The sequence below is a fragment of the Sipha flava genome, unplaced genomic scaffold (assembly GCF_003268045.1).
Source record: "Sipha flava isolate LNK unplaced genomic scaffold, YSA_version1 1_pilon_pilon, whole genome shotgun sequence".
Classification (NCBI taxonomy): domain Eukaryota; kingdom Metazoa; phylum Arthropoda; class Insecta; order Hemiptera; family Aphididae; genus Sipha; species Sipha flava.
In genome coordinates, this window is record NW_020272783.1 from 732,727 (window position 1) to 758,111 (window position 25,385).

At 27.6% G+C, this 25,385-nt stretch overlaps 1 protein-coding gene across 1 annotated transcript in view; it reads left to right on the forward strand.

Moving 5' to 3' along the window:
* Positions 1 to 25,385, forward strand: part of LOC112681961 (semaphorin-1A-like) — a 58,762-nt gene that overhangs the window by 6,839 nt on the left and 26,538 nt on the right. The window contains exon 2 of the mRNA XM_025552349.1: positions 1,767 to 1,818. The gene's annotated coding sequence lies outside the window, so the exon portion shown is untranslated. The remainder of the gene's footprint in view (positions 1 to 1,766; positions 1,819 to 25,385) is intronic.

Consider the following 25,385-nt stretch of genomic DNA (forward strand, 5'->3'; position numbering starts at 1 on the left):
TGATTTTACCTGATTTTAAGTATATATTTTATATGTTTTTAAGCACTTTAAAACGTTGATAAGTTCATATTTTAATAATACGACTTCTATTATTTTTTACTGTACTGTGGTCTAGGACTACTTTATTAACCTAGAATTTATATATATATATATATAAAAGTGTTTACGTTTTAATTTAAAAGTTTGATTTAATTTATATATATTTTAAGCTAATTAGGCTTAAGTGAGGGCTAAAGCTAAAATTTGATAACTAATTTAGATTTGCCTATTATTAATAGTTATTATTGATGAGTCATTTATATTGTAATTTTTTTATCAGCTCAACAAGTGTAGTAGATTATTAATTTTACTTATTACAAATGCAAACAGTTTAATAGTAAGTTTTTTAAATTTGTTTTGAGTTTTAATTATCATAAATAAATTGCCAATCATTGATATTTAAGTATTTCAGCTAATAAATAACAATTTAATATCAAGATATAGGTACAAAGTATGTATATTTGTATCGGGATATACAAGCTCAAGTTAATACCAACACGAATCTTGACACTTCACAGTTCAACAATCTAGATGGGGGCATCTATTGTTCATCATTCTATTTTTGTACGTTCCTTATATTAAAGTTATTTTTTGTGATCCTTTCAATAGAATAGAGATTCTCTTATGCACGTTGTTTATTTTTTTATTCTTGTGCACCCGATAACAATGGTCCTCCATTATTTGGCCCGTTCTACACGACTTCGTTCATTAACCATCTGCAGTTAGTCGCTGTCCTCAGAAACTTATTTTTTCTTTTCGCACCTGTCTTAATTTTCCACGCATGCTCATCCGTTGAAAATATATTTTGGGATTCTATGTATTGGAAATTAATTTCCACTTTTTGTATTATAATGATTTTATTCATACCCACGAGTGCACGTTTTCTGGTTTACTATAATAAAATAGTTAATTTTAAAAATAATATTGTATACCATTCAAATTATTTGATTTTCTATAGATGTTATATTTTTAATACTAAACATGCTGAATATTTTTATGTTCTAAATAATGTTTATACGACAAGTAGGTATGAATTGTTAAACATTTGAATCTTGGTTTGAATTGATTTGGTAGACTCAAACTAAGTTTTATATATAATTTTAGTAACTATAAGTTATAAGTGAGATTCCTATTGCATTTTTATTAGTTTTTCAATTTTTAATATTAAAAATAATATTATAATAACTATAGTTGTATTTTTATATGAATTAGAGAATTGTCAGTTTTTATAAAATGAATATGGAATATTTGGTTTTACATAAACTGCATGCTTTATTTATTTATTCAAGTAAATCGCGTATTGTTAAATGGGGTATTTTTTTTAAATAATTAATGCTAAGAAACATTTCTAGAAATATTATTACTGAGTTTAGTATTCAAAGCATTATGTACCATTATTATGTACCTAAAATTTTTATAGATTTGAAGTGATACAAATTTTTACATACATTCTTTGAGTCTATAAGTCAAATATATCTGTAAAAGTTTCACTGTATGTTTTGCCTTATTATTTCCCATTTTTCTTGGACCAAGCTGAACAGCGTTCCATTTCATTTGTAGTAAATTTTGGCACACATGTACTATGACGCAAATGCGTTGCCAGACTTCCATATATTTTTTAAATGGTTTTCTTTATTTTTACACTGTTTGTTGAACTTTTGAATACCATTCTTGTCATAGTATTTAAAATTGCTTATTCATGTACCATTTTTTTTTTTTTTTTTTAGATGACATTCAAATTCACATATTCACGCTTATAGACGTACTACATTTATGCAGGTAAGGTATTAAATTTCAATTAAGAGTTATATTTATTGTTAGTTGTCTTATTGTGATTGTGATTGGTGTCCATATGTTTATACAGTTACTAATTATTATTGAAGACTTATAAATTTCCCTACCATAAGTAGTACACACTCTGTAAACAGGGTAGTGAAAATTATTTATTTTTTTTTTTGTATTCTACTTGTTCCGTTTAATATTGTAGGTATTATAAAAATACAGACATCATTAAAATAAAATAAATATTATATTTTAATTTTAAGTAATGTGTATAATCCTTTTATAAAATATTTTCATCATCTACTATTTTTAGTACACTGACACGTTTTGCTTCTTAGCGGGGAATCAAAACATAATTTATTATTTGGTTTTTTTTTATAAGGGACCCTCGATTTATTCTATACCTTTTTGTACACCTGCCTGTTTTTTATATATGACCCATTCTTTTGTGGCATATATTCGACTAAATCGTTGATTTGTAAGGAATATATTTTTTAAAAAGAAAATCCTGGGGTTTCTACTTTGTGTATTATATGAGGTACGATATTTATGTATTCAGTATTTTTAAGCTGTCCAATATAAATATCATACCAAAATGAAAAAAATATTTAACTGATCAGCTCATAAACTGACATCTTGTAATTATATTTATGAGTTACTTGTATTGACGACAATTTTTGAAGTTATTATTATGTTTGTCCTTTAAACGTGGTCATTATTATTCTTATTATTTCTTGTTATCTCGCAGACGAACAAAAAGATTGAGATTTTAAAAGTAATGTGTCACCATCTAACAATATCTAACTGTGCAAAGTACAAAACTCCGACTAAGGTGTACCTATGTGAATGAGAGTGTGCCCTCATTATGCTCTTAAATTTTTTTTGTTAGAAGGTGATCTTGCACTCAATGTATTTATATTTATTGTTTTGTTATTGGAGACAGTTAAGATACTTAAAAATGACATTAAGATTGCCATTACTTTTAATATTTGATGTAAACTCATATATACATCCTATAATTAATTTTAATTTTTAATATATTGTTTCAAGTTTTTTTTTACATTAAAAAGGAAAATAATATATCATATTTGTTTTAATGTTATTTAATGGATTAAACAATAAAAAGTTCTGTTAGAAAAATGAATTTCAATAATGCTAGTAAATATTATTTTTAAATCTTTATTTTTTCAGTACCCATTGAAAAATAAACTAAAATTCATATATCTATTGAAAAATATTTACTATCATAATTTTAGTAATGAAACGCATTTATTTTTAAAGAAATATTAAAAAAAATGTCATACATAATGGCGATCTCAGACTCCATGGTTCAAACCAGCTGGAGAACACGTCACGATTATCCCTCTCTCCGTCCTCTTGTCTACCTACATCTTGTACAGTAGAACTGGTTTGCTCGCAGAAGCCGCTGTTGTTCAGACGAGACATACAGTGACCGTTTTGTCATATTTTTTCTTAAGACCCATAGACGTTCCTACGGATGTGTAATTCTAAGTGTCAGTAGTTTTATTTCACTCGTTTTAAATACTTTTCATATTGTATGGCCGTAAATATATTTATTTTTTATGAACAAATATTTAGGTAAAGAACATATGTATAGAATTTCTTTTAGAATTTCTTTCTTTTATTAACATTTGTTTATACAGTATTAGCAAATTATAAATAATTATGGATAAATATTATCATTATACTTTGCACGTTCATACAAGTACATGAATCTTCCACGTCGTAATAGAACTTTTAATAAAAGTCTTATGTACTTAATAAAATATAAAACATAACTATATTTTTTAATAAATAATGCGGGTGTGCAACAATTAAGCTCAATTGAGTTACGATAGTAACTCTTATATCTAATAAAAGCAGAACCTTTATTGGATTTTGTTGATGCATTTCTAGTTAATTTAATATTATTTAAATAACTATTACTTTTAAATAATAAAAATTTTTTACAGTAGCTTCATTCAGAGGGGTGTTAAACCGATTTAAATTTGTTAACCCATGATTAATTATTCGGAAATCGATAACCAGTCTTAAAAAGGATGATAGATACTTGTTTTGCAAAGATAAATAATGTAAAAAAAACTGGTATTGTTTCTTACGTATATCTGTTGTTTAACTGGTCGCGATAATAGCGTAAATTTAGTTATCTAATGCGGCGTTTTTGATTCACGGTCAACGCGTGCAATAGCCCCGCGCAGAAATCTTGCAGTATGTTATTATTAAATATGTAGCCATCAGATAGAAAATACACAAATGTATTACTTTTCTTAATGTACTATGAATTGTAGCGGGTTATGTATGTGTTATAAGGTATAATATACCTTAATAATATTATTTGTATCTAAAAAAAAAAAAAAATTAAATTATTATAACTTAAAATCAGAATAGTCCGGGTAGTGGAAATACGCTATTAATTCAATTAAATTAAATTTTTTTCTTTTGAAAAAATGATAAAAATGAGTAACAAATAGATAGTAAAAACAATAATTATGGTTATAATAATAATAGTATATAGATACAACATTTTTGAAACACAACTAATTTAAAAACATGGAATTATTAATATATATCTTGAATAACTTAACGTGTTAAATTCAGTTCGATTGCGGTGAAAACCCAAAAATGATGGGCTCATTATAATTATAACGAATTAAATATACAATAATTTAAGACATCAAATTTAATTAATCAGATTATTTGTAATACATTTTTGCATTTTTCGTTCTATAAACTTATATATGAGATCGATGTATTTTGTTCTTTGAAATTAAATATAATGGAATGATCTAGAAAATATTATTAAAAATTAAGTTAAATTAATTTATATTATAAAATTATATTTGTTTTTAAAAGTTTAACGTTAAAACTCTAGGATTGATCTATTCTAAGATAATCAAATTTATCTAAAGTGTTTCTTTTTAGTACAGAATTTTCATTGATTGCTTATATCGCCATTTTCTATAGATGGAATAATTATTAAAACGATTTTTTTAAAGCTATTTACATATAAAAAATTAAAATTTTAGATTTTTTTGAATAAAGTTTTCATTATTTATACTTTTGACTATTTGCAAAAAAAAAAAAAAACAACTCAAAAATGATTTATAAGTGTTACAAAATCATATAGTTCCATCGAATTTCCATCGAACTATATTAGTTATTTAAATTGAAGACTTCAAAGTTTTAAAATATTTTAGAATCATTTTTAATGTTTATAGGTACTTGAAATTTCCCATTTTCCAACATTTGAAATGTTTTTTTTTTGTGAATGTTAGGATATTAAAATTATTTGGTTATTTTATAATATTAACCATTTTTCAGAAATACAAAATGATTTACCAGACGTCTTTTACTCAGACTCGTTTTTTCGAGACCAATGGTACATTGGTTTTAAGTTAAAAAGACCAACACAGCAATACCATTCACATAATCCTGTATCTTGACCAAATTTGGAGTCCTTTTTTATGTATATAAATATTTTTTTTAATTTTATACTAAAAAATATATGTTGAGTACAGAAAATAAATACCGTTATAATTAAAAAATTTAAATAATAGATGAATATATGTCGATTTAAAGGTTATTGTACCCAAAGATTCTTCGTATGATATTCATTGAGAATAATATGCTTTAGAATTTGCCTTATTGACTCTACGGGTGGCTATGGGATTTGAAATAATTTAAAACAATATTACACTGTTTCTTAATTAATATCAACAGTCAAAATATACGAGCAAAAATTTATATTTTCCAAATTGTTTCATTTATATTGTTTAAGATTCGTCTTAGGATTTTTTTAATATTGTAAGCTTGCCAGATGGATACTGTCCATTTTTATTTGCTCTATCACAGATCACATCTTTAAGTGTAAGTGCTGAATTTGAATGTTCGTAGAATTTACGTATTTTGACAGCCATAATTATAACAGATTTAAAAAGATCAAATATCATTGATTTAAATTTAAAAAATATACATATGTTCTATGGTAACAAATTATAATACTATTGACATATTTTAAAATAAATCATAAAAATAAAACCAAAAAGTATGATAATTAACGTATGCTATGAATTATTATCAACATGCAATTATTGTTAATAAAATGATGAATACATTGAAACATGTAATTCGTTATTAAATTTTTAAAAAAAAATTTCATGACGGTTTAATTTTTTTTCTGTATCAAGAAAGTAATCTTGGATTATTCTATTGTAATCATGATTGTTTATTTTATATCATTTATCATGATAACTAACTTTTATTTATTTTTTCAATAATATACTGTATAATACGTTTTATTTAATGTATTTTAGTAATTTTATTTAGTTTAAAAAAAATTAATTTTTAATTAAAATTGTTTTTATACAGTTTTATGCAGCATTTTATCAAAATTATTATTGAATATAAATGATCTATTTATATATTTATATATTATAAGTTATAATAATATATTATAATTTATAACCAATTCTTTTTTTATCTCATTCATGTGTACATCACTTTAATCCATAAGATTTTGCCAAAAACTTAAGTTTTTAATATGATACTAAATTTATAGCTAATTAAAAAAAATGATTGTACTTGTTTATAAAGTTACAAGTGTTGTGTAAGGGTATGTAAAAGAAAGGCAGACCAATAAAGTTTAACCTTCATATTTTTTCTGTTCAAAACCTTGATTTGACAAATGGAGCAATTTACTAGTCTTTAAGAATGTTTGTTAAACCTGTCTTTCTTTATTTTTAAATATAAACAATTAACGATTAATTAAATGTTTTTTTCTTTTTGCAAATCATATTTTGCTGTTTATTTTGATACTAGAGGCTAAATCTATTTGTTAAATTGTATAACATAATAACTATGCGATTTTTTCAAGTACTTATTTTCAATGTTGTTTTTATCATCTTCAAACATTAAAAGTTTATATGATTTCATCATGTGTTGAGTTTAGGATTTTATTTCAAATTATATAATATTTTTTAAATATGTGTGAATAAATAAAACTCATAAATATTACCTAAATGCAGTTTGTATTAATTTAAAAAAAAAAAAAAATTATTACAGAAACTTTGTATTTGAAAGTAGTCAATTAGTCACTTATTTAGTTTTATAAAATATTTTTAACACTTATATTTTATATTTATCTTTACTGCAATCTGCAGTAATTGAAAATACACTAAAAATAATTTAAAAAAATTACGTAAATTAAGAAAGAGGGTAAAATATTTAATTTAAATGAAAAATACGATTCGTAGTTATGTGATTTAAAATACTCAATCTCTATGCATTTATCAATTATTAGTTATTTTTATCTTAGTATTTTTTATATTTGTTTATTCTTGTTTGCTCTTTTGAAATACCTATTATTAATATTTGTGTGAAAGTTTGGAAGAATACTGTAATATATTGGCCTTCGACTCAAGTTTAAAAATTGAAATGCGCCTCTATTATCGTAGAAGCTAGAATGAAGCGATTCAAATATAAACATATAAATTTGTCTTGGCGCAGTGTCCATTTTACTTATTTATGTACACTATGAATGCATTTTTCTGATATATTTGTATAAATCTGTAAGTGATTTTTAAAATTGTTTATTGTTATTGGTTGCAATGCTGTTATTATACTATAATCTAATATCTGAATCTTGACCCATGGTCATTATAACGCCCCAGATATTATCGAGCCTATGGGCGTTCCGAAAATGTTTTTTCCATTGTCAACGTTAAGATTTGCACCTCTTACTGCTGTTATTAAGGTCTCGTAGCTTCAGGATATTTTCGACCTTGGTAAGATAGCCAAACGTCCTTTATTTGGATTTATACTTTATTAAACATATTTCTTAGTTTCATAGTTTTTCACCAAAAATACATCACTTATTTTTGAAATTATATTATTACGTAAAGTTATTTATTATTATTTTTTTTTTTTAATTATTAAGTTAATTATTCAATTATTTAATTTACTCTCGATATTTTTAATTTTATTCTTAAATTCATTGGTATAAAGGTTATAGAATTTACAATAGGTTATAAAGATTTTGTGATTGTGCAGCTGCGCTAAATGTATTAATGAGTATGTATGTGTATTGTCTATAATGTATGAAATGTTGTATAAAGGTATTACTAATACACGTATTGGTTGTATAAATGACTGCAATGACATACTGTTTGTATTAATAAATCAAGTCCCCTACAAAATTTTTAAGTATTTTATTATATTATAATATTCAGTTTGAATAGTCTGTATTAAACTTTTTTTGGTAAGCATTTTATTATAATATTGTAAAAAATTACCTATATAGTATTAGTTTTAGAATTTCTTGGTATTTTAATTGAAAACTTTCTAAAACTAATTTTTTTACTAAGTATTTTATTAAATCCTTTTCTTTTTGTACTAAAAATTAATTCTATAATGAATGGAATATTTTATTTTAGGACAATTATTAAAATAAATATGTAACTACAAAGAATATTGATTGTAAGGTATTACATTTTAAATATTAGTTTTGCATACGTACAATTTGAATGTTAATAAATGTATATTTATTTTATAAAAATTCTGATTGTAAAAAATGTTTTCTTAAATAAATATAAATAATTTTAATATTTTATTGATTTATAGTTTTTAGTTGAATTAATCTGTTTACTTATCCCAATGGCTGCTACCTATTGTAAGTTAAATATTCATGCTGGATGCGTGTTTGCATAATATTTTATTCTTGATAATTATGATATGTTAGAGATGCAGGTGGTTTAGAACTAAATGAGAGTTGTTATGAAAAAGTGTTACTTATTTTTATGACTCAATCCCTTGGGTTGATATATAGTGTGAAATTTGATGACTTGTGTCATCCAGTGATAGTCATGTGTTGAGCGGGTACACTTCCCTACTGTCCGGCTATTATTGATGCCTATTATGTATATAAAATACAACCAGATGGTTAAAATATAAAGATAATATAGATACTAATTAAGCTTTTAGTTGTAAGTGTTTTAAAATAATTTTCTGTATGTACACTGCACTTAATAATTAATTAAATATTTCATCCTAGGTGAGTAATAATTAAGATGAATTTAATATACATGTAAAATCTAATATTATCTAATATAATTTTATTGTAAATGTTTATAGTTCGAGTAAGAAACATTTTCTATAAAAGTTAAATTGCATCATCATTATTATTATTATTGCATTTAATTTATACACCAATCGGATGCTATATACATTTCATAATTTGTATAAGTCTTAAATATTAAGAAAATATAATTTGAAATAATCACTATACTTTGATAAACTCGTTTTCTATGGTTTCTTTTTTGAATAGTTGTTTAAACTTAATATGGTGACTATTTTTGCAGCAGTATTTAAATTACACGTTGCATAAAATTAAGGATTTTAGTTTATAGGTTATCATTAAGATTTATATAGGTATGATAAAAAAAAAGTCACTACATTTGGGCTGTGGATTATTGTAAAATAAGTATTATACTGTAATCACAATGTTTTTAAGTTAACTATTATTTGCATAGAATTTTATAATATATTTTAGTTTGTAGCTTTGAATGTAGTCATATAAATATTTATATATAAATATACTGTAAACATCATCCATAATAGTGTACTTATTGGATGTAAGAAATGCTAAACTATTTTTACAAAAATAACACATCTGTTAGTAAACGTATTTCATCCGTTGAGAATTGATATTTATATTTATTTCTGTGACTTACATAATAATTGTGTGTAAAATGAAATCCCTATTTATAAGTTATATTATTGCTTAAATCATATTGGTAATTATTTTCCATGAATACTCATAAAATCTTTGTCATTTTGTTTTAATAACTATGAATCAAAATATAAACATATATTCCAATATATTATTAAATTATATTTAAGAGCAGTTTTCATCTATTTAAATATATTCATTTACTTAAGTTTAATATTTAATTACTAATAATAATCATAATGTGGCAAAACTACTAGAACAATTTTACTTACGAAGGTTTTTAAAATATATTTAGAAATGTTAATTTATAATCACAGAAATTATAACAGTTTATTATTAAATTTAAATTGTACTAATTATTTATACACAAAAGTTCAGATCTTTATCTCTAACCTTCAAAATAGCCAATGATTGATGACTAATATTTTTTATTGGCTATTTGAAACTCGTATCTGGATAGTAATTTTTAATTCTGATGCGAACTCGAGTATTTACTTTGTATACATGTAAATTGTATTCAGAAAAACTTGATAATATTGATTTGGTGACTAAAAATAAATAGTTTAAATGTTTTACATTTTGCCTACTTATTATATGAAAGATGTGCAATTAATAATGTGTATAATTAAATACATGAAGAATGGAATAAGTCTACTTGATATTGATAAATTCTAGTCTTTATGATAAAAATGTTAAATTATTTTAAAAATGTTGTTAACCTTATGGCAGATCATTGGTTATTAAGATATCCCTGGACGAAATTCATCGAAGAATTCACGGATGTTTCAAAATTCGTTGACCGCAATTTAAATAGTGTATATGCTCATGATCTTTTTGTGGGACGAGTTTTACTTCACATTAGGCTAATATTCAAACTGTCTTTACCTAGTACAGTTTGGTGTAGTTGTATAAAAAACAAGAGAGAAAAACCTACGGAAATCCACTTAAAGATTTGTGGCTAGTGGTAATGATTCACTTGAACGATTTCCCTCTATACCCGCAAGCTATAAGCACAGTTATACATTGCATTATACGCTGTTTACGATTTACATGAAATTAAACTAAGGTAATGCCTAGGTTTTTGTTTTGTCATTGCGTCGTATTGGTTATAAAGTTTTAACGCGTAAACATTTGCCAAGATTAAACTGTACATTAATAGTAAAAAATAAATAATTTATGAATACAAACTAGTCAAATTCACAGGTATATTATATAATCCGTTAAAAAAAATTATCGAACAATAACGATGACGATTAAAAATAATAAAACATCGACAATACCCGTTAGACGCATGTTTTTCTATCAGCGATTTCACGCAGTCGGTGATTGCTTAGAGAACAAGTATTTTAAAGTGAAAAAAAGTCAATCTCATCACGATCGGGTGTTATAACAATATATCAGGTTCCGCTGTTTTGAATAAACCGCTATTATGTTTTAGTCGAAACGAAAAAAGAATTAGATTTGACAACCAGCTAATGTCGTTGCTACTTTAATTCTGTGCTGCAGATGGGTTTAAACTAGTTCAATGTAGTCAAATAGCTGTTGTTAATAAACCAGGTTAAGTTATGTACAACAGAAATTTTATTAATAGTGATGCCGTGTTTTATGATGTGCGCCTAAACGTGAAATATTTTGTAGTAAAAAATGACATTATAGTTTTTTATAAATATTTTCCAGAAAATGTCCATTTAAGAGTGTCCTCCTTTCTCTGTTTAAGATAATGTGGTACTTTTTTATACTTGAAAATTATTGTGTGAACTAACGTATTAAGGCCAAAAACAATTTTTTTAATAAGAAAATTAAAGTAGGTATCTATTTTATGTTAAGTGTTTGTATTTTCATGAACACGATTTTTGTTCTTTAATCTTCAATAAGTAAACGAGTTTTTCATTTGCCATTTGTCTCGATTATTTATCGATATTATAAATAATTTCATATATATTTTTCAGTTAGGTTTTTATTAATTTTTATATTTTTGTTTTATATAACTTATTAATTCATTCATTTTTATCTATACCTATACATACTATTTATTCTAATAAATTTATATTAAGTTAATAATATAAACATATAGAAAATGTTACCATCATCACTTATCATTATATTTTTATAACCATAGAAACTATTTATATTGATATTTTATATTATGTTACTTCATAATTACTTAATATAAATTTTAATGTCTGACGACAACTTATGTAGAGGGCCGTCGATTTACATTTGATAATACCTATAGTGTACTTCCTTTAAAGTTTTAATATGCTTTAATGCTAGAATGTTTCTAAAAATTAAAATTGTTAGATAAAAAATTACCCATGGGTGTTTTCCATAAAATATATTGATAAATCTATTCCAGAATTTTTCATGTTTTTCAAATTCATCTAATTCATTTTCTTGAGAAAACCTTTTTCAATTATTTACGTTGTACTCAAGTATTTATTGTTAAAAAAAAAAATAATTTTAAAGTATATATAAATAAATAATTAAAAATATTTCTATAGTTACGTAACAGAATATTTTAATTAAATTTAAATACTCGTAAGAAAACGTGAATTGATATAATTAACATAATAACTATGTGTAAAATTACAAACACGCTAGTGCTGAGAGTTTACTGGTAAATCGTGACTGTTGTATTGGTACATTAGGCATAATTCCCGATAATACCAGTAGTGTGAAATATTTATTCAAAATCGTAAAATGTTTATTCTTTAATAAGAAGAAATATTATCAATTGATTCACTCAGCCGAATTGTAAATTGTGTGAAAGATTTTATCATTCATTGCGTGACAACCATGAGCTTACAACTATATAAATATACACAATCCAACATCGCTTCAACAATATATATATATATACTTATTAAGTAAAAAAATAGTGAATAATCATAGTTCTATTTATTAGTACAATTTATGCAGAATAAAATGTTTACTTACGTTTGAAGAATATTAATTATTTGTTTTAATACAGTACATAAACTTTAATTTGTTTTCGTTTTTTAGATTTTTAACAGCTATTATAATTTTGTGAAATTTTAATCATTTAGTTTTGTATAATAACTTTAATATGCTTTTTATATACCTATTTCATTAAATACATTATATAACTATATTTTATTTTAAAGTATTCTATGTTTAACCGTTAAACTTTAACGGTAGTATGCTCATTACATCGGTATTCATGGTTTGTTAAAAAAATTTAATTTCTTTATACCTTTTCTAAATCTAAACTGTATATCATTCATAATTATTTAATTATTGTATATTATCTTGATTGAAAACAAACATAGTTTTAAGATGTTTTATACTCTCTATATTACAAATGCAACATTTTATCAAACAAAAAATTAGTAAAATTTATTTGAATTCACCTTGTAAATAATTCTTTTTCTAACTTGTACACACGTTATTATATTATACTACAAAGTCTCAAAAAGTTAGAACCAACGTAAAACAAAAACAAACAAAATGTGTACAATTCTTATTTAAGTGGATGTTTAAATTTACGATTTTCATTATGATATTAAATATTATTCTTCTAATAGTCTATGATGCGGTGAGTTATTTAAAAAAAAACATATAAAACTACGTTAAAATGTTAAATAAAAAATCATTTGTAAAATTATATATTACAAATTGATAGTTTTATTATTTCTGGTTACATAATATTCTTATTATGTATTTAAAAATGTTATTGAATAAATTATTTGCGATTGTGCAAAATAACATTTTGAGGTTAAATGTATTTAGTATTATTAATTACCATATATAATTTTCAATGTAACAGGTTAGGAGTAATAGTGCGTGTGGAGTTTCATAGTAAAAACTCCTATTTTTTTCACAACCTAAGCCATATGTCCAAAGGCTATACGCAGAACGTTCTTCCTCGATATCTATAATCTAGATCATCGTATGTTTACTTTCTCCGAAGCACACTGCCCGTTTATCTTTAGACGCTTATTTTTCTTATTCCTTGGAATGAAAGTTACATGTTGTATTTTAAATTTAAATTTCCCAGAAGGTTTTTTTTAGCAATTATTTTAATGCGATTTTTCAATATATTCTACAACATGTATCATACCTGAGTGTCAAACGTTATACAATAACCATATAATCAGTAAATGACTCAAACGCTTCTCAAATTGCGGTCGTATTTAAATAAAATATCTGTATTAAAAAAGTATTTAATTTTTTTTATGTCGACGGGTTGTGATATTCTGAGAATTCGGAAATCACCCTTGACGCATTTTTACCTTTCATTTATTACATTCATTATGTATCCGGCTTACAGGTAAATTATAGCTATTCAATAAGTATATGTGTGGTATTGAAAAACGATGTATTCTTCTTTGTAACAAATAATACTAGTCGGCGGCGTCGGCTGCGATCCGGCGACATCGGGTTTTGTCACGTATACCAACGATTTCCGAATGTGAGGAAACGTGCCAGTCGTCTAGTACGAAAGATTTACCAACACGTACAGGAGTGAACAGTGGTTTCACAGGATTTTTCATTTCCTTTTTCCAACCACCTGTGCCACTGATGATTTGTCAACAGTTAAACACACGTATAGCAAAACTCGAGGATTGCGCGCAGTTGTCGTCATCGTCTCGTCGTCGTTATTGCGTGAGAACTCAAAATTTCCCGGGGACACACGCGTGAGCCGCAAAGGATTTAAACCGATGGATAGTAATTTTTCGTACTCGTTTGATGTAAAAATACGTACAGCGTAGATTAGTGAGGGAGAGAGAGAAGGAGGGGAGGAAAAGAAAAAAGCGGTTGTGTAAGATTCGCGAAAGCCTTAACGACATTAAAAAAATAAAAACAGGTTGTGTGTGTTGTGCGTACAAACACTGCGCGCGCGTCAGTATTATTGCATCGCAATAATTACACATATATGATACACTCGAGCGTCACATACACACACGTGTGCTGAATTCATAATAATAACAATAATAATACGTAGTAAAATAATAATAATGATAATCTCCTTTCGCGAGTGCTTGCCGAGAGTCGCGTCGTCTGGATCGTACGGGTTTCGATTTTTTTCACTCTGCCAATTCCGGTCGAACAACTCAGCGTTATATGCTTACTTTACATATATATCTGTACAAACACACGCATTATATAGTTGTAAGTTTATATTAACTTCTTGTTGTATTTAAATAATATAACATGTCAACGGGCGGCGTTATATCTCGAAGAAATGGATCTAACTGTGATTGCAACTACTGCCGTCGATTGTGTTCGTGATAGGTCGAAATGCAGTGCTGAACTACAGAGCGTGAGCTCGGAACCGTAAACATAATTATTATTTTCATAATGCAGTCGTCGAACTGAAGAGAATTGAAAATTATATCGTAATGGAAAATATTAAAAAAATAAAAATAAAAGAAGTTCAATGGGGATTTCGTGTGTAACCTAATGAAGCATCTGATGGTACGCCGTGATATCTATGATCGTATTTTTTTCAGCGTGTATTATTATTGTAGATTTTTAATAAAAATTATTCTTTTCCGATAATTATTATCATTTTTTTATTTTATAATTTTAATTTCTCTGATGATTAAATCAAACATAATATTCGAAACCTTTGACTCGTGATGCGTCAGTAATCGTATATCATATAACTACCGTTTCTGCTACCACCGCCAGCCCAACTACTACCGTTGCTATCATTGTGATGCGTATACACAATTATTATTACTACACGGTCGTTCGTTTATTATGTTTTTCATTGTACATATTTTTTGATTAACGAATATTCGTCCGCGTTCAAAATTTTGATAATTGATCACCACTGTACTCCAGTTTTGTTTTACGTCGATAACAAGCGTAATTTTTTGTAATTTTTCCATATACCCACAGCAGCAGTACTTCACATTTCACATGTATAACGTCAAAGATGTACTGCAATATACGTGCTGGACTTGTCCCATTTTAATAATACAAAGCTAAAAAAAAAGAACACTCGACGCGTCGAAAACAGAAAAGACTAATGTTCGTCGGGCGCTTATAATTTTGCTGTGCCGTGTATAATGTTCGTTGGACGCGACTGCATAACATTTATTCAGCACGACTATTACTATATATTTAAATAATTAGTATCTATAGGTATACTATATATTATTTTAGTGTGCGCTAACGATAGTTTTTGAACTCTTCTATATACGCTTTGAAAATCAATTTACGAAACGAAACACCGCCGTTCCTTCTTTATACCGAACGCACGCATTAACCTGTCACCGTATTCATGTACCGGGTTATTATAACTTCGATTTTAAGTATATTTTTAAAAAACGTCTGACTTCCAAAGATGGTTACGTTTCGACGTGCATTTATATAGTATTATGATAAACAGTTGATAAATGGTCATTCAATATTTATTAGCATGCATCAATGTTGTTTTCCTTAACCGTTTGGCATTTGTTACTGAAATCGTCATTTCCTATTTGTAATTAAAGTAGCTTAAGTTTATACAACTAAATCGTAGATATCATTCAATGCGTCACAGTAATTGTTATTATGCTTAGTTCAAAATCAATTAATCACTAGTGTAATTTCAAATGCTATAATTTATACCACTCATAACAATGTTTAAATATATATATTATTATACGAGTACTACTATATATAAATTGCGTATACAGCCAATGCTATTACTGTTTAAACTTGAAGTTGAACACAGTATTATAATACCTATTTGGCTACTGTATGGCTACTCTATGGACGTGTCTGTATTATTTATTATTATCGAAGTTAAAATGTACACATATAATGTAGTTTACAAGTGACTAAAACGACCAGTAAACTTATAATAGGCATATTTCCGCATCTAAAGGATATATTCAATTGTACGTTTAACATTTATCGCACATTGTACTCGAATTGCGTTTAGAATTATATGAGGGTAAATTATGTTATCACCATGTTATCATGTATAACAAGGTCGTGAGAATTTATTTTTTAAAGCTATAATATGAGTAACAATAGTTTTATTCTTAATTTTAAGGCAATATGTATATTATATGATGTAAAATAAATGTATAAACATTGTATGGATACGATTTACATTTTCATTATCTATCTTATATTTAATCGTAGTTATTAAAGCTTGAAATAATTAGAACGAAATCAAATAGATAATTAATAGTTACTATAGTTGTGCAGGCTGTAGTTACATCTGGTTATTGTCATGTGCGTGAATTATTTTTATAATTATATGGAAAAGCGAGTATATACGTTTATTTATACGATCGGTACTGAAATAAAAATTTATATTAATTGCTATCCTTTGAAATGCAATATAAATTAAATTCGATTAGTTTTAATACAACTGTAAAACATGAACAGAATCGAATTAATTCTGTTCTACTCTCAGTTATATCCCAAGATTGAACGAGGAAAATTAATTTTTCTGACCTTGTATATGTGTTGGATATTTTTTGTGTTATAACCAATATATTTTTAAAGTACGTCACGATTTCTTTAGTTTTTTTTTTTTTTTTGCTCATACGATGAACTCAAAATGTCAAAATATATTGAATATATCATTGAAAATATTTTGTAAATCATAATTTTTTGCCGTATCGGCGAGCATTGATCTAAGTTATTTGTTCTCTACATCAATATATAGTTTTCAATTCAATGTCAAGTACAATGTAAGTGTACCTTATGCACTACACACACACCGACTATACTTGTACCGCACGATGCGCGATACGTAAGCCTAACACATATAAATATTATTCGATTTTCTGCCATACTTAGGTATATACATATTGCGCACTGCAGCGTATAGGTCCGTTGAACCTCACGATTTTCCCGTAAGTCGTATTTTATACACCGCACACACACGCACATAAACATTGCTCAAACATTACTCGCGTATACACTGCGCAAAATATACATGACATCCGAGTCGCGTGCATAGAAATAACAATTATGTTATTTTCATTTCAATGAATATCGTCGCACGTATGTATATGTAGTAGTAGTTTTAGTAGTGTAGTACGCGTTCGTAATATGTTATAATATATTATGGTATACCTGTATCGTTCGTAAATATAACGTACCCGTGCACCTGACAATGTGTGTGTACACACACAAGCAATACAGGTATAATACTGTAAGCATTAGAAGCAACGGGTGCGTTTTTTTTTCCATGCTCCTGAGGCCAAACGGTGTGTCTGCAGCCCGTACACGTACACCACACACGCGTGCGCGAACCCGCTTTCGGGGCATTTGAACGGGTTACATAAACGCGTTATTACGAAGAGAAGGACTTGCTTATGTGTGTACACGTCTATAGAATATTTATGTATGTGTATACATATTCCGAACGCGGATAATGCGCGTAACCGTTTTCGGATCGCGCAGTCTCACCACCGCGTACAATATAATATACAATGTAATATTCATTAGATACGTATATATATACTCAGAACCTATGTATAAGATTCGGGTGATGGAAGAAGACGAGATACCGCAGTCGATTTGTAACCACGACCGTGGTAAGCGACATGACGATGATGCGAGAGCTAATTAATTACATTAGGCGCGCGCATTCTTCGTGTCCCCCGGGGCCACGGCCGTATACTCCTATATTAAAGAGTTTCCTCCTAAGAGTGTGAGCTTGAAAAACTATCTTTATTTAATTTTTTTTTTTTTTTTTACTCGTCCAAAAGATTAACGCGATTTTTGGGTGTCTTCGTCATCGTCGTGTATCTATTAATGTAACGCTCGAGTCTGTGTGATGTTTTTTTTTTTTTCATATGATAGTAACGCGCATAAGGAAACCCTGTGTAAAACACGTTTCTGTTGTCTGATTCGTTTACGAGTTTTATCTACGCCCTATACCGATTTGTAGTAGTAATACGAGCCTGTATATTTTTTTATCGGGGATCGTAAATGGTACGATTGTAATGTGTATTCTTACGATTATGATAATGTCGTTCAGAAAAATAAAAAACAATGACCAGAAAATATTTTGTATAAAGGTTTTTGACAAATAAACCAGTTTACCGATTTTGTGTGACAAGGCTATCACGTTTTCATTGTATATCACTATTCCCTCTTCTCACCCGGAACATGAGATTTATTTGTTTTTAATTTCTTAGAGAAGAAATGAACACTTCGATATCGTATTAATGTTGATATCGTTGTTCCACTGTGTTCTAAATCGATTTCTGAACCATTTTGTCCGATATACGTTTCATTTCGTATCCGTACAACCGTGCAAATAGTAAAACCAAATTATTCCACGGTTAGGTTAGACCTGGAAATTTGTGTTTAATTTCTTGCCGAGTTGAATAAATTTAAATGGAAATATTCTGTTCACATCTTAGTTATTGGCACACTTTCAATGAAATGGAAATCGACGATTCTAAATCAGATGTATCGCACTATATAACAATACATGTTCCACTTTCTTGCAATTTTGAATAAAAATAAAACATACCACTATATATATATATATATATAGATAGATACGATTTTTTAACGAAAATTCATACTCATTTTATTTACATTTTGTAGGTTAAACAGTGCGAAAGTATTTAAGTATCGATTGTTAAACATATTATTAACGGCTTTAAATAAGAATGCATGTTAGTTTTTGCAAAATCCTTACGAAAATTACAAAGAATCGCCATTGCATAAGTATTTAAGTACAAGTTTTGCAATAATCATTGAAAAATCGTTAGCCGTATTTGTGTACGTAAAATTATTTAAATGTATTATATGTTTCTAAAAAATAAAATTTCTATAGAAAAGGGTAAATGTGTAAAAAATTATTTGATTTTTCAAAGCGTTTGTATATATATATCATATTATTTAATACGCTGTAGTAAACGAATACATTGGTAGAGAGAACTAATAAAAAAATAAAAAATACATTTGTATTTCGTAATGACAAACTATAATGCAGTGAGATATTTTGATCACAGTGTATTATGAACGAATATGTATTATTATGTTGCCATCGCTACAGTATAAATTACTACACTTAGGTGTAAATAATATTTATAAAACAAAATATGTAACGTTAGTCTATCTTCCTTATAATAATCTCGGTTTGTATTCATGTCATCGTCAAACAAGTTGTGCGTTAGCTGACGTGTTTAGAGTACAAAAATGTATATTTATTAGTGTATATTTATAAAAAAGAACTACGTAATTTTTTCACCGCTGATCAAGAAAAACTAACGCATATTATAATATTATTTCGTGTTACTTTTTTATATATTTCGAATTGGCGTGTACCTATTACAAGAATATGTGTGTATGGTTCCAGGGAAATTAATGGAAAAGATATTAATTGAATTAAAATGTTTTGTATAAATCCATACCAAATAGATGTATATAATATTAATAAAAAAAGTGGGAAAAAACGTGTATATAAAAAAAATAATGTTTAAATAATTCAAATTAAAATGAATACATTGTATATAGTAGCGTTGGGCACTATAGGCTGATAATTTATGACAGTCTTGCAACATCTCATTTGTTGTAAAAATAATTATACCATTAATTCAGGATTTAAAAAAATATTTAACAATAATTTGTTTTTTTGTAGCGTTTTATTAAAGTCCAGAGGAGACACTTTAACAATGTAGTGGTATCCAAAAAGAATAAAAATTTATTTTTAAACGTTTCAATTTATTCATGTTTTTGGTTTTATGATTATTTTTAGTGTTAGGGAAAAGTATGCTACAAGTACCTACATTATTATAAATACAAGGCAAACTTTCCCTGTACAACCAGATGTTTCAATTGACAAGACTTCATTGCACACACGCCCTAATTAAAACAGTTCCCTTAAAAAATCAAGTATTTCAGATTCTATTAGGTACTTACATGTTTATATAAACAAACGTGATTATAATATATATGATATATAGTTCCATAAATAAGATGTGCATACCTGCAACTTGATTTTACGTTTGTAAACGTTTATAAATATATGTATACATAACTTTTAAGCTTCGATTTAGTAAATATATTTATCCTGCAGTTAATTGAAGTTATTTCCTATGTAACACGATGTAAATAGTATAAACATTTCAAGTTTTAAACGTGTTAAATATCTATGGAGATTTAGTATTTTTATGTTGTTTATATGAATTTTTTAAAATAAATATCAAAAGTTTGTTTATTTATCTTTAATCATTGTAAAGTGTTATTCTGTACCTCAAAAATACATAATTTTTTTCATCATGTTAAATAATAAACCATTTTAAGGAAATTAACCGTTAGAATTATTTTACTCTTTACTTAAATGTGTTATTTATGTTTTACGAGTATGAGAAGTTTCATACAAATTTATGTTTGAGATACTAGTAATTGAATTTGATTTACTTGGTTAATTAGGCCCAGTAATACCTAATAACTGAATAAATATTAATATCATAAAAAGTTTGTTGCTTAAAGAAATAATAATAATTAAGAGTAATATTTGTAATACGTTATAATATATATTAATTTTTATTTTCTTATTATTCTAAATATAATAGGAGAAATAAGTAAAAAAACAAATGTTAGAAAACTAATGTTTCAAGCAACATGGGTTTTTTTCGAGTATCGAAAATGATCTTTGCGTGCTTAGTGCAATTTGAACGAGTTTCGAAAATGACTTTCATTTAATTGTACGTATAACGTATGATGTAGTACATAAGAGTATAATATCGTTTTTGAATAACTGTCCACATGTAACGTTACATTTATAACGTGCTTGTATTTGTTCGATGTTGTATTAGTTTAATTTTTTTCTTATGAAAAGGTGTCGCGTTTCATTTTTCTGTCTTATATTTCTGAATATTATACAAATATACATATTAAACATGGTTTCAAATAATTTATTTATTATGTTTATATGTGTGTATGCGTGTTTTATTATTATTTATACAATAATGAATAAAAACAAAAGAATTATTTCCATAATTAAGATTTCTATTATATTTCGGTATTTTCTTGATATTAGCCACGCATCGTACTCGTATATAAATCTGTCCGGTATATCTATCTAGTCTGAATTATTGTTTTATTAATTTAATTAAAGCAACAGTTCATATTTTATATTTTGTACACGAACAAAAAGATTATATATCTCACGCATCTACTAATATATTATTATTCTGCATTAATAACTTATTTTTTTTATAGTTTATCTTCTGATAATTCAGCTAGTCGTTTTATTTATTTTTTTTTAGTATACGCGTTTATACAATTTGTCTACTAGACAGTTTTGTAATAAACATTATTTTTTATGCGGTAAGTAATATGTTGTGTGTATACGTTTGAGTTTGTTATACAAACAAACTTGAATTATAGGTACTGCATACCTATATTTCATATGTCGTGTATACTAATGGAACTTATTCCGAACCAAAAATATGGGAAATTATGTGGAAAAGCGAATTCAGATTTTATTAAAGGGATGGAAAAAAAAAACGATGAATAATAAACTGAATAGTAATGGAAAAATATCGTTCGCACATGTCGGTTTATTATGCCATCGCATGCATATGTGGCACAGGGGTGCGCGATAAAGCCAATACTATGGGGTTTATATCATATTTTAGCGTTAAACGTTTGTACTCACGTAAATATCTATTATCTTATACAGTAGAGGTTTGACGGTATTTACCTAGGACGTGAACATAAATACCGAACTTGATTAAAGCTACAAATCTCCGTCTGGATGGATATTCGAACGAGAAGTGCCCCGCGGCGTCGATGCAACGGCGACGGTGACACACAATATATTAAAAATACCGTCGTCGGCGTCGAGTGTCCCATACGTAAGTATAAGATCATAATACGAAGCTTACACCTTTACGCGCATACGGCATGCAATGTATATAATTGCCGGTTAGATAATTTCTTACGCGTTTGAATATTGTATTTATACGATTTGTACGTGTATCATTATCATGATTACGATTATTTTTTACGCCTTTCACTGTACACCGTGACGTGAATGCTTACAGTGTACTACTGCTACGGTACACTACGGTTGCTGCTGCAGTATCTGCGTCGTATCGGCATTGGGTGATGGATTTACAATAATAGCGCAGCCGACCATAGACTTAATGACGGTGTATTCATCGCGGTGCGCGGTAGCAGCAGCACCACCGGGTGTGTGTGCTCGTCGCGCGTGTTGGCAAAGCTGCACTATAATGTATATACGACGATAGATTTTAGCAATGAAAAATGCCTTCCGCGCTATAATTAATCGATATAATAGTATACTGCACAAAATACGACGCGTTTTAATATCAAACTTTATCACGCACCGTATACACGTAGACGTCCGCGTTTTGTGTGGCCACGTCGTCGCCGACGATGACGACGAAATAGATGACGTGCCGGACTTCCTCAACCCGCCACCGCCCTTTGATTGTGTAGCCACGAATATTGCAATTATCTCGGCGTGCATATTATATATATATATATATATGTGTATAACATTTACCTAGTTGTGTTTAATGATGTTATAAGACTATTTAATTACAACGTAAGAGCGGCGTTGGTGACGTTGTCGTTACGAATGATGGATTGTTTTGAAAACCGTCGTATATGCGTGTTTAACGGCTCGCCGAAAACGGTCGCGTATCATACGAAAAACCGGAAGTCAAGTATATTTTTATGTTTTGTGCTCGTTCTGTGCGTGTATTTTTTCACAATATTAAAAACCGCGTAAATTCATGGTGTGCACACGTACAGGGTGGTTAGCATGTTACGTGAAAACTGTTTTCTCATTATAAATAATCAAAACACAGAATAATGTATACTAGAGAAGTTATACCGTATAAAATTGTTTAATGTAAAATTAGTATTGTCAGTGTTTTTCATATTTATGTTTGTCACGCAAAATTCTGTTCATCCTGTATACGATTTATATTGTGGCTTGCGTAAATCCATAACTTCGGACATCCTCAAAACAACAGAGCAACGGTTAGCTTGTGGTTGATGGAATGTCGGATATATATTAGGTATGTTTCTGGATCTCTACCGCGTTCTACCAATACAATATAGTAGTTCGACTATATTCAGTTTATTTCTACCACATTGTTATACGGTAAGCCGGTAAGCCTTATATTGATTTACAGAAAGCTATGCTAGTTTTAAATCATTGTTGTGTGCAAACGGTTTACGCAATCATTATCCATCAGCGAAACTATATAAACACTTGGCCGTGTGTATTTTAAAAATGTTAATTATTCCGCATTGGAATTCAATTATAATAGCGTAATATACCCATATAATAGCTCGGTGATGTTTGTTCGTGTGTATCTAAATGTACACACTATCGTATAACATACTCGATCAGCAGGCATATGTCGATGTGCATTTACGGTTATTTCATTAAAAATCGCTAGATTACTGGATTATTAAAACGTTAATTGAATAATATGTCTTATCCGTACATGCATTAACGCGTATGGCGTGTGTATTATTATTATTATTATCATAATTTTCTTATATTTATTATACGTACGAGTACAACTGCTTAACGGTATCCTATCGCAAAATTATCGATCGCGGCTCACCACCGGATTTACCGACTTCTCGGTCGCATTAATGCAAATAATTGAATGTAAACTCGTTCCGTACACTTTTTAATCGCATTTTAATTGATCGTTCGGCCTACATAATTTATTATATTACGTGAATCGCGCGGATAAACGATTGATATTATTATACATATATCCGTAATAGTTGGAATAACTACCATTTATATACTCGTATATGAGCACAGTATAATCTACACGCATACACGTATAACGGAAACGAGTATAGTAGCTACTATAGCTGCCTATAATAATAGACTTTAGTCGTCATTGCGTATACAATATAATTTCAAAAGTATGTGTTTATCGTCAGTGGTAAGCAATTGTCGTTTATTTTTTCCGTTCGTAAAAGGATGAGAAGGATTTATTGAATCTGTATCCAATAGCGCTATTATATGTATTTACTCGATTATAATAAAATAATGTGTACATACGCTTGACGACCTCCTTCCTTCGATCTAATGTGCGGCTTTTTTTCTTCGATCAACTTCAGGTTGGTCGCGCTTTTTAAGGATTTCAGTAACCAGTAATTCTATGAATTCCGTTTTCTTCGCTGGAGAGATTCTTTAAAAGAGATTCTGCTTAATAAAATACTTTAAAAACTTCCGGTAGGCATTTTGTTACAGACATGTTTATATTATTCTGTTATCGTTGTGTTTTGTAAAGTATTCTAACACCAGATATTCAAATAGCTTTGTTTTAATGTATTATTTATTTATTTTATTTTTATTTATTATTTATTTTGTCATTTGTTAAATTATGATTTACTTATATCAATAGATTTAAATAACAACAATAAAACAAAACTTCTCTAGACATACTTTATCATAAAATATGTGCACATTATTCGAATACATAATCATGTTAATTTTAATAAGTAATATATATTTTTATATTACAAGACTTTTAGTAAAAAAACACGTGTTTTACAAGTATTGATTTGATGATCAAACATACAAACAAGAATGATACAGATGATTGCAATGTGTATTTGCCAACATAAATGATTTAATTTTTTTGTTTAAAATTAAATTGTAGGAAACGATGTGGTTGCACGCAAAAGGTCACGAAAGTGACGCTTTCTTCGCGCATAGAAGAAGATCCACATGCGCTCACAACCTGTTGGGTACATTACTATTATCTAACCAGCTTTTCGAAGTTTCTTCACTACACCAGCGGCCGCAGTGACTGTAGCGTATAATAGTATATAATATAGAAAACGTTTCTCGTGCTACAGGAAATAA